The following is a 13,690-nucleotide window of genomic DNA, read 5'->3' as shown; positions in this document are numbered from 1 at the left end:
TCTAGGGGCTCCTGCCAAAATTTGGAGAGCAATCCCATAAACTAGGTAAGCAATAGCCTGACATAGTCATACTCATGGAATCATACCTTACAGACAATGTCTCAGACAAGATCATTACCATCCCTGCATACGGCTGCTCCAGCAGCAGAGGTGGTGAGCAGTGGTATACAGTCAGGAGGGAATCTCTGGGAATCTTCAACATTGACTCTGGACTACATAAAATCTCATAGCATTAGATTAAACATTAGGGCAAGGAAAACTCTTGCTGATTACCACATCCTGTCCTCCCTTTGCTGATGAATCAGTACTCCTCCAAGTTGAACAACACTTGGAGAAAACACTAAGGATAGAAGGGAGTAAAATGTACTGTTGTTGTGGTATCTGAATGTCCACCACCAAGAGTGGTTTGGCAGCCACTACTGACTGAGCTGTTGGGCCCAAAAATAAATTGCTACTAGACTGGGTCTGCAGCATGTGGGGAGCAATCATACAAGAGGGAAAGACATACTTGGCCTCATCCTCACCAACATGCTGGTTGTAGAAGCATCTTTCTATGGCATTGTAAGAGTGACTAGCACACAGTCATAGAGATGTACAACATGGAAACAGACCCTTCAGTCTAACCCGTCCATCCCGACCAGATATCCCAACCCAATCTAGTCCCACCTGCCAGCACCCGGCCCATATCTCTCCAAACCCTTCCTATTCATATACCCATCCAAATGCCTTTTAAATGTTGTAGTTGTACCAGCCTCCACCACTTCCTCTGGCAGCTCATTCCATACATGTAAAGTTGCCCCTTAGGTCTCTTTTATATCTTTCCCCTCTCACCCTTAATCTATGCCCTCTAGTTCTGGACTCCCCCACCTCAGGGAAAAGACTTTGTCTATTTACCCTTTCCATGCCCCTCAGTTTTGTAAACCTCTATAAGGTCATCCCTCAGCCTCTGATACTCCAGGGAAAACAGCCCCAGACTGTTCACACTCTCTCTATAACGCAAAACCTCCAACCCTGGCAACATCCTTGTAAATCTTTTCTGAACCCTTTCAAGTTTCACAACATCTTTCTAATAGGAAGGAGACCAGAATTGCATGCAATATTCCAACAGTGGCCTAACCAATGTCCTGTACAGCCACAGCATGACCTTCCAACTCCTGTACTCAACACTCTGACCAATAAAGGAAAACATACCAGTCCTTGAGACAAAGTCCTGCCTTCACATTGAGAATACCCTCATAGTGGTGTGTTGTACTAATGACAGTGCTAAAAGGGACATACTTTGAATAGTCCTAGCAACTCAAGACTGGGCATCTATGAGGTGCTGTGGGTCGTCAACAGCAGCAGAATTTGACTAACACTATCTGAAATCTCAAGGCCTGGCATATGCCCCACTCAACCATTACCATCAAGCAAGGGGATCAACCATGAGAATGCAGGACGGCATGTCAGAAGCAGCTCCAGGCATACCTAAAAATGAGGTGTCAACCTCGTGAGGCTACAGAAGAGGACCACCTACTGCTAACAATATGAAAAATTACCCATGTCGGTTATGTACATGAAAAGCAGGAAAAAGCCAACCCAGCCAATTACCAACCCGTCAGTCTACTCTTGATCATCAGGAAATTGATGGAAGACATCATCAACAATGCTATCAAGCAGCATTTGCTCAGGACTAACTTGTTCAATTGCTCCCAGTTTGGCCTCTGCCAGGATCTCTCAGTGCTGACCACATTACAAGTTTACTTCAAATATGGACAAAAGGCCTGAATTCTATTGATGAGGTGAAAGTGACTGTCCTTAATCAAGGCAGCATTTGACCAAGGTGTGGCAGCAAGAAGTCCTAACAAAACTGGAATCAATGAGAATTAAGGGCAAATTATCTGTTGTTTGGAGTCATACCAATCAGAGAGGAAGATTGTTCTGGTTGTTGGCGATCAGTCAACTCAGCTCCAGGTCAGCTCTGCAGGAGTTCATCAGGATAGTATCCTGAGTGCAACCATTTTCAACAGCTTCATCAATGACCTTCCCTCCATCATAAGGTCAATAGTGAGTATGTTCATGAATGATTGCATAATGTTCAGCATCATTTACAACTCCTCAGATGCTGAAGCAGTCCATTTTCAAATGCAACAAGACCTGAACAATATACAAGGTAAAAACAATGACTGCAGATGCTGAAAACCAAATACTGGATTAGTGGTGCTGGAAGAGCACAGCAGTTCAGGCAGCATCCAAGGAGCAGCGAAATCGACGTTTCGGGCAAAAACCCTTCATCAGGAATTGGAGGCATGCACTGAGGAAGCAAATGTGGCTGTGGTACCGTGTTTGTTTCACAACATGGTTGAAGAGCTTCAGAGCAGAGGAAATGACCTGGGAGTTGCAGTGGGAGAGGGACTCCCTGAGATTCTTGTAGAGAGAGGAGGAAAACTTCTTCAAGGCAGGCATCCTTGCAAGAGGATTCGCAGTAGGGTTAAAATCAACAAGGTAAAAACAATGACTGCAGATGCTGAAAACCAAATACTGGATTAGTGGTGCTGGAAGAGCACAGCAGTTCAGGCAGCATCCAAGGAGCAGCGAAATCGACGTTTCAGGCAAAAGCCCTTCATCAGGATTTCGCTGCTCCTTGGATGCTGCCTGAACTGCTGTGCTCTTGCAGCACCACTAATCCTGAACAATATACAGCCTTGGGCTGATAAGTAGAAAGTAACATTCATGACACAGAAATGCCAGGCAATGACCATGTCCAATAAGAGACAATTTGACCTCCGCCTTTTGACTTTCAAAGGTTTTATTCATCGCTGAATTCCCCGAGGCATCACTAAATACCTGTACTGTCAACATGCTGTGGTTTACCATTGATCATAAACTCCACTGGATTTGCTATATAAATACTGTAGTTACAAGAGTAGGTCAGAGGCTAGGAATGCTGTGGTGAGTAACTCACCTCCTCACTCCTCAAAGCCTTTTCACCATTTTCAAGGCACAAGTCCTGGTGTATCCAGGAAGGATTCCTCATTCAAACTATAGATAGGCCAGCTAGAGGGGAGGCCATATTGGATTTGCTGCTTCATAACCAACCAGGTAAGGTATCAGATCTCTCAGTGGGAGAGCTTTTCGGTGATAGTGATGACAACTCCTTGACCTTTATTATAATTATGGAAAGGGATAGGAGCAGACGGTGTGTATTTAAATGGGGGGGGGGGGGAGTGGAATTACAATGCTATTATGCAGGAATTGTGGAGTGTAAACTTCAGGGAAATGCAAGTCAGAAATGTGGAGGGTTATTTAGGGACCGCTTGCTGCAAGTGCTGGATAGGTTTGTCCCACTGAGGCAGGGAAGGTACAGTGAAAGAACTTTGGATGATAAGAGATGTGGAACAGCTACTCAAGAGGAAGAATGGAGCTTAAAGGTTGAGGAAGCAAAAATCAGACAGGGCTCTAGAGGGTTACAAGGTAGCCAGAAAGGAACTGAAGAATGGACTTAGAGCTAGAAGGGGCCATAAAAATGCCTTGGCAGGTAGGATTAAGGGAAACCCCAAGGCATTATGTGAGGAACAAGAGGGTAGCCAGAGTGAGGGTAGGGCTGATCAGGCATAGTGGGGGGAATGTTTGCCTGGATTTGGAGGAGATGGGGAGATCCTTAATGAATACTTTGCTTCAGTATCCACGAGTGAGAGGGACCTTGTCATTTGTAATCTGCATTCAAATTCGATGAAACAGACTGTTGTGCTTGAACACATTGACGTTAAGAAGGAGGATGTGCTAGAAATTTTGAAAAATGTAAGGATAGATAAGTCCCCTGGGCCAGACAGGGTATACTGAAGATTAGATTCCATACAGCGTGAAAACAGACCCTTCGGCCCAACAAGTCGACATCGACCCTCCAAAGAGTAACCCACCCAGACCCATTTCCCTGTGACTAATGCATCTAACACTATGGGTAATTTAGCATGGCCAATCCACCTGACCTGCATATCTTTGGACTGTGAGCCACACAGACGCAGGGAAAATGTGCAAACTCCACACAGACAGTCACCCCAGGCTGGGATCGAACTTGGGTCCCTGGCACTCTGAGGCTGTAGTGCTAACCACTGAGCCACAGCACCATGCTGCTTCAGGTTACTACAGGAAATGAGGGAAGAGATTGCTGTGCCTTTGCCGATGATCTTTGCATCCTCACTGTCCACTGGAGTAGTACCAGATGATTGGAGGGTGGCAAATGTTAATTCCTTGTTCAAGATAGAGAATAACCCTGGGAATTATAGACCAGTAAGTCTTACATTGGTGGTCGATAAATTATTGGAGAGGATTCTGAGAGACAGGATTTATGATTATTTGGAAAGTGTAGGTTGATTAGAGATAGTCAGCGTGGCTATTGAATTCTTTGAGGATGTGACAAAACACATGAAGGTAGAGCAGTGGATGTGTATATGGAACTTAACATTTGAGAAGTGGCAAATGAAGTTCAACCTGAAAGAGTGTGAACTGATTCATTTTCAAAGATCGAATTTGAATGCAGATTACAGGGTTTCAAGACAAGATTCTTGGCAGTGTGGAGGAGGAGAGTATCTTGGGCTTAACCTCCTTAGAACTCGCAAAGTTGCTACCCAAGTTTATAATGTTGTTAAGGCATATGTTGTGTTGAATTTCATGAGAAGGGGGATTGAGTTAACAGCCATGAGGCTGCAGCTCTACAAAACCCTGGTTAGATCACATTTGGAGAATTGTGTTCAGTTCTGGTCCTCTCATTATAGGAAAGATGTGGAAGCTTTAGAGAGGGTGCAGAGGAGATTTACCAGGATGCTGCCTGGACTGGAGGGGATGTCCTATGAAGAAAGTCTCAGTGAGCTAGGGTTTTTTTCATTGGAGTGAAGAAGAATGAGAGGTGTACAAGATGATGAAGGCATAGATAGAGTGGATAGCCAGAGACATTTTCCCAAGGCGGAAATGGATGTCATGAGGGGGCATAATATTAAGGTGATTGGAGGAAGGTTTAGGGGAAGTGTCAGAGGTAGATTCTTTACACAGAGAGTGGTGAGTGTATGGAATGCATTGCCAGCAGTGGTGTAGAGTCAGACACATTAGGGACATTAAACGACTCTTGGGCACGCACATGGATGATACTAAAATGAGGGTATTGTAGGTTAGTTTGATCTTAGAGTAGAATAAAAGGTCGACACAACTTTGAGGGCCGAAGGGCCTTCACTGTGATGTACTGTTCTGTGTTTCATGTTTTATGTTTTAAGTCAGGAGTGTAATGGAATACTCTCCACTTGCCTGGATGGCTGCAGCTCCAACAACACTCAAGAAGTTCAACACTGTCCAGACAAAGCAGCCTGCTTAACTGGCACCACATACACAAATATCCACTCCCTCCTCCACTGATACTATGCTCAGTAGCAGCAGTGTGCACCATCGACAAGATGCACTGCAGAAATTGATGAAAGATCTTCAGGTCACTCCTTCCAAACCCACAACTACTTCCATCTAGAAGTCAAGGGCAGCAGATTCATCAGATCACCACCATCTGCAAGTTCCTCATCAAGCATGTTACCATCCAGATTTGGAAATATATTCCCATTCCTTCACTGTCTCTGGGTTAATATCTTGGAATTCTCTCCATAAGGGTATTGTGGGCCAACCTGCAGTATGTGGACTCCCACAGTTTAAGAAGGCAGCCCACCATCACCTTCTCAAGGGCAACTAAGAATGGGCAATAATGGCTGGCCAGCCAGCAATGCCCATGTCTCATGAGTGAATAAAAAAAGTCTCCTTATTTGATATCCAGTGTGTTACTACAGTAATTTTTAAAAAGATATTTGGATGAGTACATAAATAGGAAATGTTTGGATGGATATGGACCAAATGCAGGCAAGTGCCACTAGTTTAGTTTGGGAACTTGGTCAGTGAGGACTAGTTGGATCAAAAGGTTTGTTTCCATGCTGTATGATTCTAAGTTATAACAAAGTAACGTGAATAATATGCTGTTTTATAAGTTAAATTGGAAACACCTAATGTGTTTGTCATTCATATGGTTCCAAACTTGTAAACACAATTCCTCTGTAGTTCATGACATGTGCTGGTGTGTACCACATTGCTTAACAAAACCAAGTTCTTGTAAGTTGTAGAATACCCACTTGTATTAAAAACTAACTTCCACAATGCTGCCGTCAGTGTTAGGACACCAATATAAGTTCTTGAGCTCTCCTTTTATCCTGCATTTTGAAAACTTTCTGGCTCTGGGAAAGGTGCTGGAACGCTGTGATTTTTACAGCTTCTTAACTTGAAGGAATGTCATGTCAGGAAGGAAGTATCCAGCCTTATGTTTACACATAACTGAGCTTAGATTTTTTTTTCAGCTTCAAATAACCCCTTCCAGATTCTATCCAAAAACTTCTGGTCTGGAACTCGCACTTTAAAATCCTAAGCTAACCTTAACCTTCCTAATCAAGGAAGAGGCTACCAAACCTTCAAGACTGAAAATTGCAAGTAAATTAAACCAAATCTGTATATGTGACAGAAATAGAATTTTTTCTGACGTTTGAGTACAGTAATGTACATTGGAGTAGAGGGACTTGTATTTTTGCTGTGTGTTTCAAGATCTTTCAAATTATGTTACGTATAAAATGCTTAGTTTATTCTATTTGATGTTCGTTTGCTTAATAAACTGGCATGGTGGCTCAGTGGTTAGCACTGCTGCCTCACAGTGCCAGGGACCCGGGTTCAATTTCCGCTTGAGGCCACTGTCTGTGTGGAGTTTGTATGTTCTCCCTGTGTCTGCGTGAGGTTCTTAAGTTTCTATCACAGTCTGAAGATGTGCAGGTTAGGTGGATTGTCCATGCTAAATTACCAATATAGTGTTCAGGGATACGTAGGTTGGGTGTGGGAAATGCAGGTACATTAAAGGGATGAGTCTGGATGCGATGCTGTTTGGAGGATTGGTGTGAACTTGTTTGACCAAGTGGCCAGGCCCCACAGTATATAACTTAAAACACAAGCTTTGTGTTTACACTGTCCATTCATAAAATTTTCCCAATGCAAACAAATTCCTTCTATCATCCCAGGGTTTCCCCAGCTCACATTGGTTTACAAAATTAGGCTCCAGAAATACTGAGAAGTTAATCATTAAACACCCTTATACACACAGACCAAAGTTCACTCCAGTAGTTCAAAATACAATCTCTAAAGTAAATGATGTGTATATATCACAGTAAGAAGAATGTAGAAAGGCAGTAAAAGATAAAAGGCACAAACCTAAAAGAGAAAAGGAACAGGAAGATCTGGATTATTTATATATACAAGTCATTGAAGAAGGCAGGACAGGTTGAGAATGCAGTCAGTAAAACATACATCATCTTTAGCTTTGTTAATAAGGACATGAAGTACAAAGTAAGGAGGTTATGTTGAATTTGTATGACACACTAGTTCAGCCTCAACTGGAGTATTGAATCCAGTTCTGGTCACCATAAGGATGTGAAGGCTTTGGAGAGAGTGCAGAAAGTTTTTGTGACAATGCTTCCAGGAGTTAGAGTTACGAAGATAGATTGACAAAGTTAGGATGGCTTTCCTTGGAGTAATAAAGCTGACAGGATATTTGATCGATGTTTTCAAATCCACGAGGGGCCTGAATAGAGTGAATGGAGAGAAACTCATGACTGGATCCAGATCGAGAGGGCACAGATGTGAACTAATTGGTAAAGAAACCAAAAATGAGATCGAAAAAAAAACACAACTATCGGTAAAGTTCTGACAAGTACCATTTTGAAATGTGATGCAGGCAGATTCAATTGAAATATTCAAAAAGGAATTAAACTTTTTTTTCTGGAAAGGAGAGATGTTTAGGATCACTGGATGAAGCTGAGACAATGGTATTAAATATATTGCTCATTTGCAGACCAAGTGCACATGTTTAGCCAAATGATCTTTTGTGCTGTGATAGTTGTGTGACTCTGTGATTAGAAGCACAAATTTGGATTGATATTTTCTCATCGAAATCCAAACTAAAAGCAAAACATTTTCACTCACTTATTTCAGATGGCATAGTGGCATTAGTCTAGTTCAAACTCATGCCCTAGTTCACGCATAAATTTTAAGTTAAAGTAATCTTCTGAATTAACTTTTTCTGTACCCTCCACAGATTTTGTATTCCTTTATAAGTTAACCTCCCAGGTTGTTTATTTCCTGGCTAAAGAACAGACTTCTCCAATCTTATTTCATTTCTCAGAACTCTGATGCTAGCGATCAATATTTTGGCACTTCAGTATTTGAATGTTTCTTCATTAGCAAAACTGGAAGTGGCTTTAAAAGTGCCATCTGACCAGAACATTATAATGTTTAATCAATACCTTCCATTTTACTTTGAGCTAGTTTTCTTTCATAGTTTACCCCTGTTCTTTTTATTACTTTCTTAGTAATCCTTTGTTGATCTTTAAAGGTTTTCTAATCTTTCAGTACACCACATTTGCAAAATGGTAAGATTTGATTTTTGACTATACATTATCTTTAACTTCCTTGTTTAGCCATGGATAATCCCTTACCTCTTACAATATTTTCTTTCTAGAATAGTTGGAAGCAATAGAATATCGCTTTAAGCATCTTCCATTTCTCATCAACTGGCCTATCTTTTAGTCTTCCTGCTCAGTCTACTTGGGCCAAATCTGTGCTCACGCATATGTAATTGCCTTTGTTTAACCCAGGATGCTAGTGTAGGACTCCAGTTTCTCATCCTCCAATTGGATTTGAAATTCCAGCATGTTATGATCACCCTTCCCAAGAGGGTCCTTTATCATGAGATCATTAATTAATCCTACCTCATTACACAAGAACAAATCCAGGTTAGCCTGCTTCCTGATTGGTTTCTATTGTTACGGACTAAGCCAGACCATTCAAAATATTCTTGAGCAGGCAGCTCAGACCATACCTTTGCAGTTTATTTTGGTTATTGTACAGTGAAAATTACCCAGATTAAGTTAGCTAGATTGACTACTAGATTTTAAAACATACAAAAACTTTATTCACAAAATTACACAATGAAACACAGAGAGCAGAATAAGGGGCCCCTACAGACCTCAATCTGTCCAAATAGACTTAATTATGCTGTTCTGAATATACACAACAGTTCCAAAAGCAAATTCCCTTTTAAGAATCAGAATAAATGGAACACATGCTTACAGGTTGAAATTGAAGACAGAAAGAGAGAGAGTTTCCACACAGCTCCCTGTTGAACTTCCAAAACAGTTCAAGACTGAATTAAACTGCTCATTATACAGGTCACTTCTAAAACATGACCACTTTGGCCTGAAGTCTCATCTGTTTCCATATAAACAAAAGGCCTCTCAAAATCCTTTTCATCTCTGTATCAAACCAGACTGATCAGAGCCCAGCCTGGTTTATTACCCCTCTGAAAAAGATCAAGGACAGAGTATCCTTGAGCCAAGAAACAGTTTTTAGAAAATAAAAGGGACTAGCTTTGTGACACTTTAGTGATTGGGACCAGATTGACTTTGTCAACTATGAGATTCTTGATTGGGGTTGTTAACCTGGGCCAATCAGGAAAGTCTTGGCTGACCAATATAACCAGGAGATAAGATTCTCCTCAGTTGAGGATTGACTCTGAGCTGGCTGGCCACAGCCACTGTACTGTGCACTAGTAAATAAAAGGTGACTTGGTGACAGGACGCTGACCTCTGTGCAGTTATTTCAGTTCCACAACATATTGCTCCAAGTAATAATCTCTAATACATTCAATGAACTCTCCCTCAAGGCTGTGTTTGCTAATTTGATTAATCCAGTCTTTCTGCACATTAAAATCATCCATGATTATCACTAAACCTTTTTTACAAGCTGCCAGTATAATGTGCCCCACAGTCAGACTACTGTTTAAGGTTCTATCGATTACTCCACCAAGGACTTCATTCCCTTACTACCACTTGTCTCTATCCTGACTGTTTCTATATTTTGATTTCCAGTGCTGATATTATTTCTCCCACAGCCAATATATATCATAATTTCTATCTTAGCTGTACTTCTCTCAGTTATTTCTTTCTTGTGTTATATTTCTCCGGTTGACCCAGTCTTTTTAGTTTTTTGAATTCCAGGTTCTGTTTTAAATATACTTATGTCTGGTGTCTCACTTTAATTTTACCTCAGTTGAACATTTTGTTCTACTTCATTTCAGTATTCTTATTGAATATGGCTTGTTTTGTTTGATCCTCTTTGTCATCTACCTCCAATAAATATCTTTTGTCAGTTTTGTTCCACTTGACTGCATCTCTCTAACCTTAACTTCTCAACAGTTCTTCCTTCAAATCTGCAATATCTGTTGTGCACTTTAAGAAAATACCTAATGTTATTAATGCATTTTTCTTTTTTGTTCCTCTCAGTTTTGAAAATTTGTGTTGCTGGCGAGATGGCAGAGAATTTTGCTGTGTACTATACATCCTAATCATGTTGTGACTTTTATTTTAGCAGTGGAGTTACAGAAGTCATGGCGTATAACTTACCCTATTCTGTTTGTTTTGTAACAACTGAGCTTGAAGTCTGAAATAACTCCACAGAGGCCAGTATCCCATCACTATGTCCCCCTTTATTTACACATGGGGAGTCTTTGACACTGATGCAACTCCCTCAGAGTCAGCTCACAGAGTAAAGAGGATGTCTGACACTCCTGTTTATGTCTGTCAACCAGGGCTCCCTAATTGGACCAAATTAACATAGCCAATTGGGGAACTCATGTTCTATGAGGTACACCTATCTGACCTTGTTACAATCACTACATCCCTCCTCTGAGTCTGAAGACATAGGCCGGTTCTATTTTTTTTACACCTCCTCCTGGAGTGTTCTAGCACCGAATCAGATTCCTCCAAGTCTGTCTGGCAGCACCTAACACACAGTAACTCACCTCTTGTGTCTGGATCATTTCAGAAGGAATTCATCTTTTTCTTCAGGCAGCAAAGCCATGAAAGTGGTGACATTCACCATGTTCATCTCTGATTCCTTGCTGTCTACAATTCTTGATGGAGAGGAGGACCTACCTGTTTGGAGACAGTTGGAAAGGCTGTTGAGACAGGCATGTTTTGCTCTTGCGCCATTTGCAAATTTGCAGATTTCATACAGACCACGTGCTTGATTAGGACCATCGCAACTAACCAAACTGGAAATTGACCGTGCCTCTTACCTATGCAGGGCTACTCCTGTGGTTCCTTAGGAATCTTTGTCACCTGAAGTAAACTGTCTTTCTCACTTAGCCGAGTGACATTGGTATTCCTGATGCTGTTTCATCCTGACCACACCCCAGGCTTCAGGTGGTAGGCACTTTTGCAAGATTGCTTCATAAATCTCGCGTACCAAATAATCTGTCAGCATCTCATTAAGGGTTAAACCAAAGTTAAATGTCTCTGCCAGTCATCTTCACCTAGTCAAAATCCAGATATGCGTTCCTCTAGTTTTCAAATTGCCAAGTAAAACCATCGGCATCTCAGAATTAGAAAAGTCTTGGTGTCATAATATTCCTTAACTAAATCCATCAACACTTGAAAGGTTTTAGTGTCTGTGCCTCAGGGAGTGTTTGGCCCCTAATAACCAAAAATGCTGCAACTCCACAAGCTCCAAAGAGAATTTACTCGTTTTTCATCCGCCCCAATGTCATTTGCCTGGAAAAGATAACACATTTTTTCCCTATACTGGGCTGAGTCTTTGACAGCAGGATTGAATAAGTCAAGCTTCCCAAATAGTGACATGATGCCAAAAATGTTTACCCCAACTCAGACTACTGTTGCGAATGAATTTCTTCAGGATTGTGCTTTTCTCTCGTCATCAGTAAAATAATTCCATAGAGGACAGTATCCCATCACCAAGTCCCCCTTTATTTACATCTGGTGAGTCCTTGACACTTATCCAGCTCCCTTAAAGTTGTCTCTCGGAGTGAACAGGATGTCTGGCACACTTGTTTATATCTATCTGCAAAGGCTCCCTAATTGGTGCTGTTAATTTGGTCCAGTCAGGGAACTCCACCTGGCTGACCTTGTTACAATCACTGCAATGTCTTCTTGAATCATCCTCCATGTATTTGGCTTATGTCTGTCAAAACAGTGTGTTTGACAGATAGCAGGAATCTTGTGGACCAGAAGTCCCATTCTAAGTTCTAAAACAACTGTCATATGGTTTTGATCGAATATAGGTTTCATTGGCATTCATATTGGAGCTTGAGGAAAATACATTTATATCTTCTTTACATTTGACCCACTAGACTTTGAATAAATATCTCAGACAGCTGGTGCCAATTATATTGTGAATCTGAGGATTAAAAAGGATTGACAACCTGTAGCTCCTTATGGTCTCCAGACCTTGATTGAGCAAATGCAGCTTTCAACTTTTTTGGAAGAAATGAAGCTGTCTATGAATGAAAAGAAGATGTGAATATGCATAGTTAACAGATCAACAGTTCCTGCTGACATTTTAATTTATGAAAGAAACCATGTCACAATTAAACAACATCAGCAGAAAGCAACAAGGAAAGAAAAACACTGCACTCTTGCTTTTAAAAGAATTTATTTACTTCAGTGTAAGTTAACAGTGGTTGCAAGACATGTTGAGACTTTTTCTAATGTGCTGTATGTAAAACAATTCAAAGAACAGTTAAATGGTATATCTGACAAGGAAAACCTAAAAACCATGATTTTTTAGTCAAAAAAAATCATACATAGGATGTGGGCACCAGTACATTTTGCCCATTCCTATGTGATGGTTGGTTGCCATCTTGACCTGCTGCAGCCTATTTTGTGTAGTAGATCTACAATCCTATTGGAGAGGAGAGGACGTTCCAGGATTTTGACCCAATGACATTGAGTGAAAAGTGAATCAGGTGGTTATTAGTTTGGACGGAAACAGGCATGTAGAGATGTTCCTATGTATCTGCCACACGTCCTTCTAGCTGGTAGTGATTGTAGGTTTGGAAGGTGCTACCTAAGAAGTCTTGAAAAAAAGATTGCTTTGCATCTTATACACACTGCAGCTTTTGTGTGTTTGTGGTGGAGGGTGTGAATGTTTATGGATATGGTGCTTTGTTGTAGGTGGTGTCAAGCTTCTTGAGCATAGTTGGAGTTGCATCCAGGCATCCAATATCACACTTGTGCATCCATGTCACACTTGTGCATTGAAGATGATTGACAGGCTTTGTGGAGCCAGAGCTAAGTTCGTTAATGCAGAATTAATAGCCTCTGACCTGCTCTTGTTGCCACATTATTTATATTGCTTGTCCAGTTCTATATCTGCTGTATCATAAGCCTCAGGTTTTAACAGTGGGGGATTGAATAATGGTAATGCCATTGTCTTAAAATATAAGTTATGAGGGCTGTTTATGTAAATTTAGAGAGGAAAACATGGTGGGCAGACAAACAAGGTTAGGTAACCCATAAGATCAGAGCATGCGAATTTGGATGCCGAGAGGCACAGAGAGGGGTAGGATATGTGGACAGTTTCCTGGTGAAGGGAGGTGTGGAGGAGAGAAGGGCCTAGCATCCAGTTGGTTCTGTGGGGAAGGGGAAGCTCTAATAAGATTCTAAAGTGAATGATTAGCCAAAAGGGTGAGTTTGATATTGTCAGTGTTTGGATGGTGTGTGTCAAATTGAGGGTGCTGGTTGTTGAAGAGAACAATCACAGGAAATAGTTAGATTATCCAGCATCCAAGCAA

At 41.2% G+C, this 13,690-nt stretch overlaps 1 protein-coding gene across 5 annotated transcripts in view; it reads left to right on the top strand.

The window, feature by feature from the left end:
• arb2a (ARB2 cotranscriptional regulator A) overlaps nt 1-13,690 on the top strand; it is a 544,044-nt gene that overhangs the window by 244,382 nt on the left and 285,972 nt on the right. The window lies entirely within an intron of this gene.

This window comes from Chiloscyllium punctatum, chromosome 2, assembly GCF_047496795.1.
Source record: "Chiloscyllium punctatum isolate Juve2018m chromosome 2, sChiPun1.3, whole genome shotgun sequence".
Taxonomy (NCBI): domain Eukaryota; kingdom Metazoa; phylum Chordata; class Chondrichthyes; order Orectolobiformes; family Hemiscylliidae; genus Chiloscyllium; species Chiloscyllium punctatum.
Note: the sequence above shows the minus strand (reverse complement) of the source record. Positions and strands in the feature narration are given on the sequence as shown.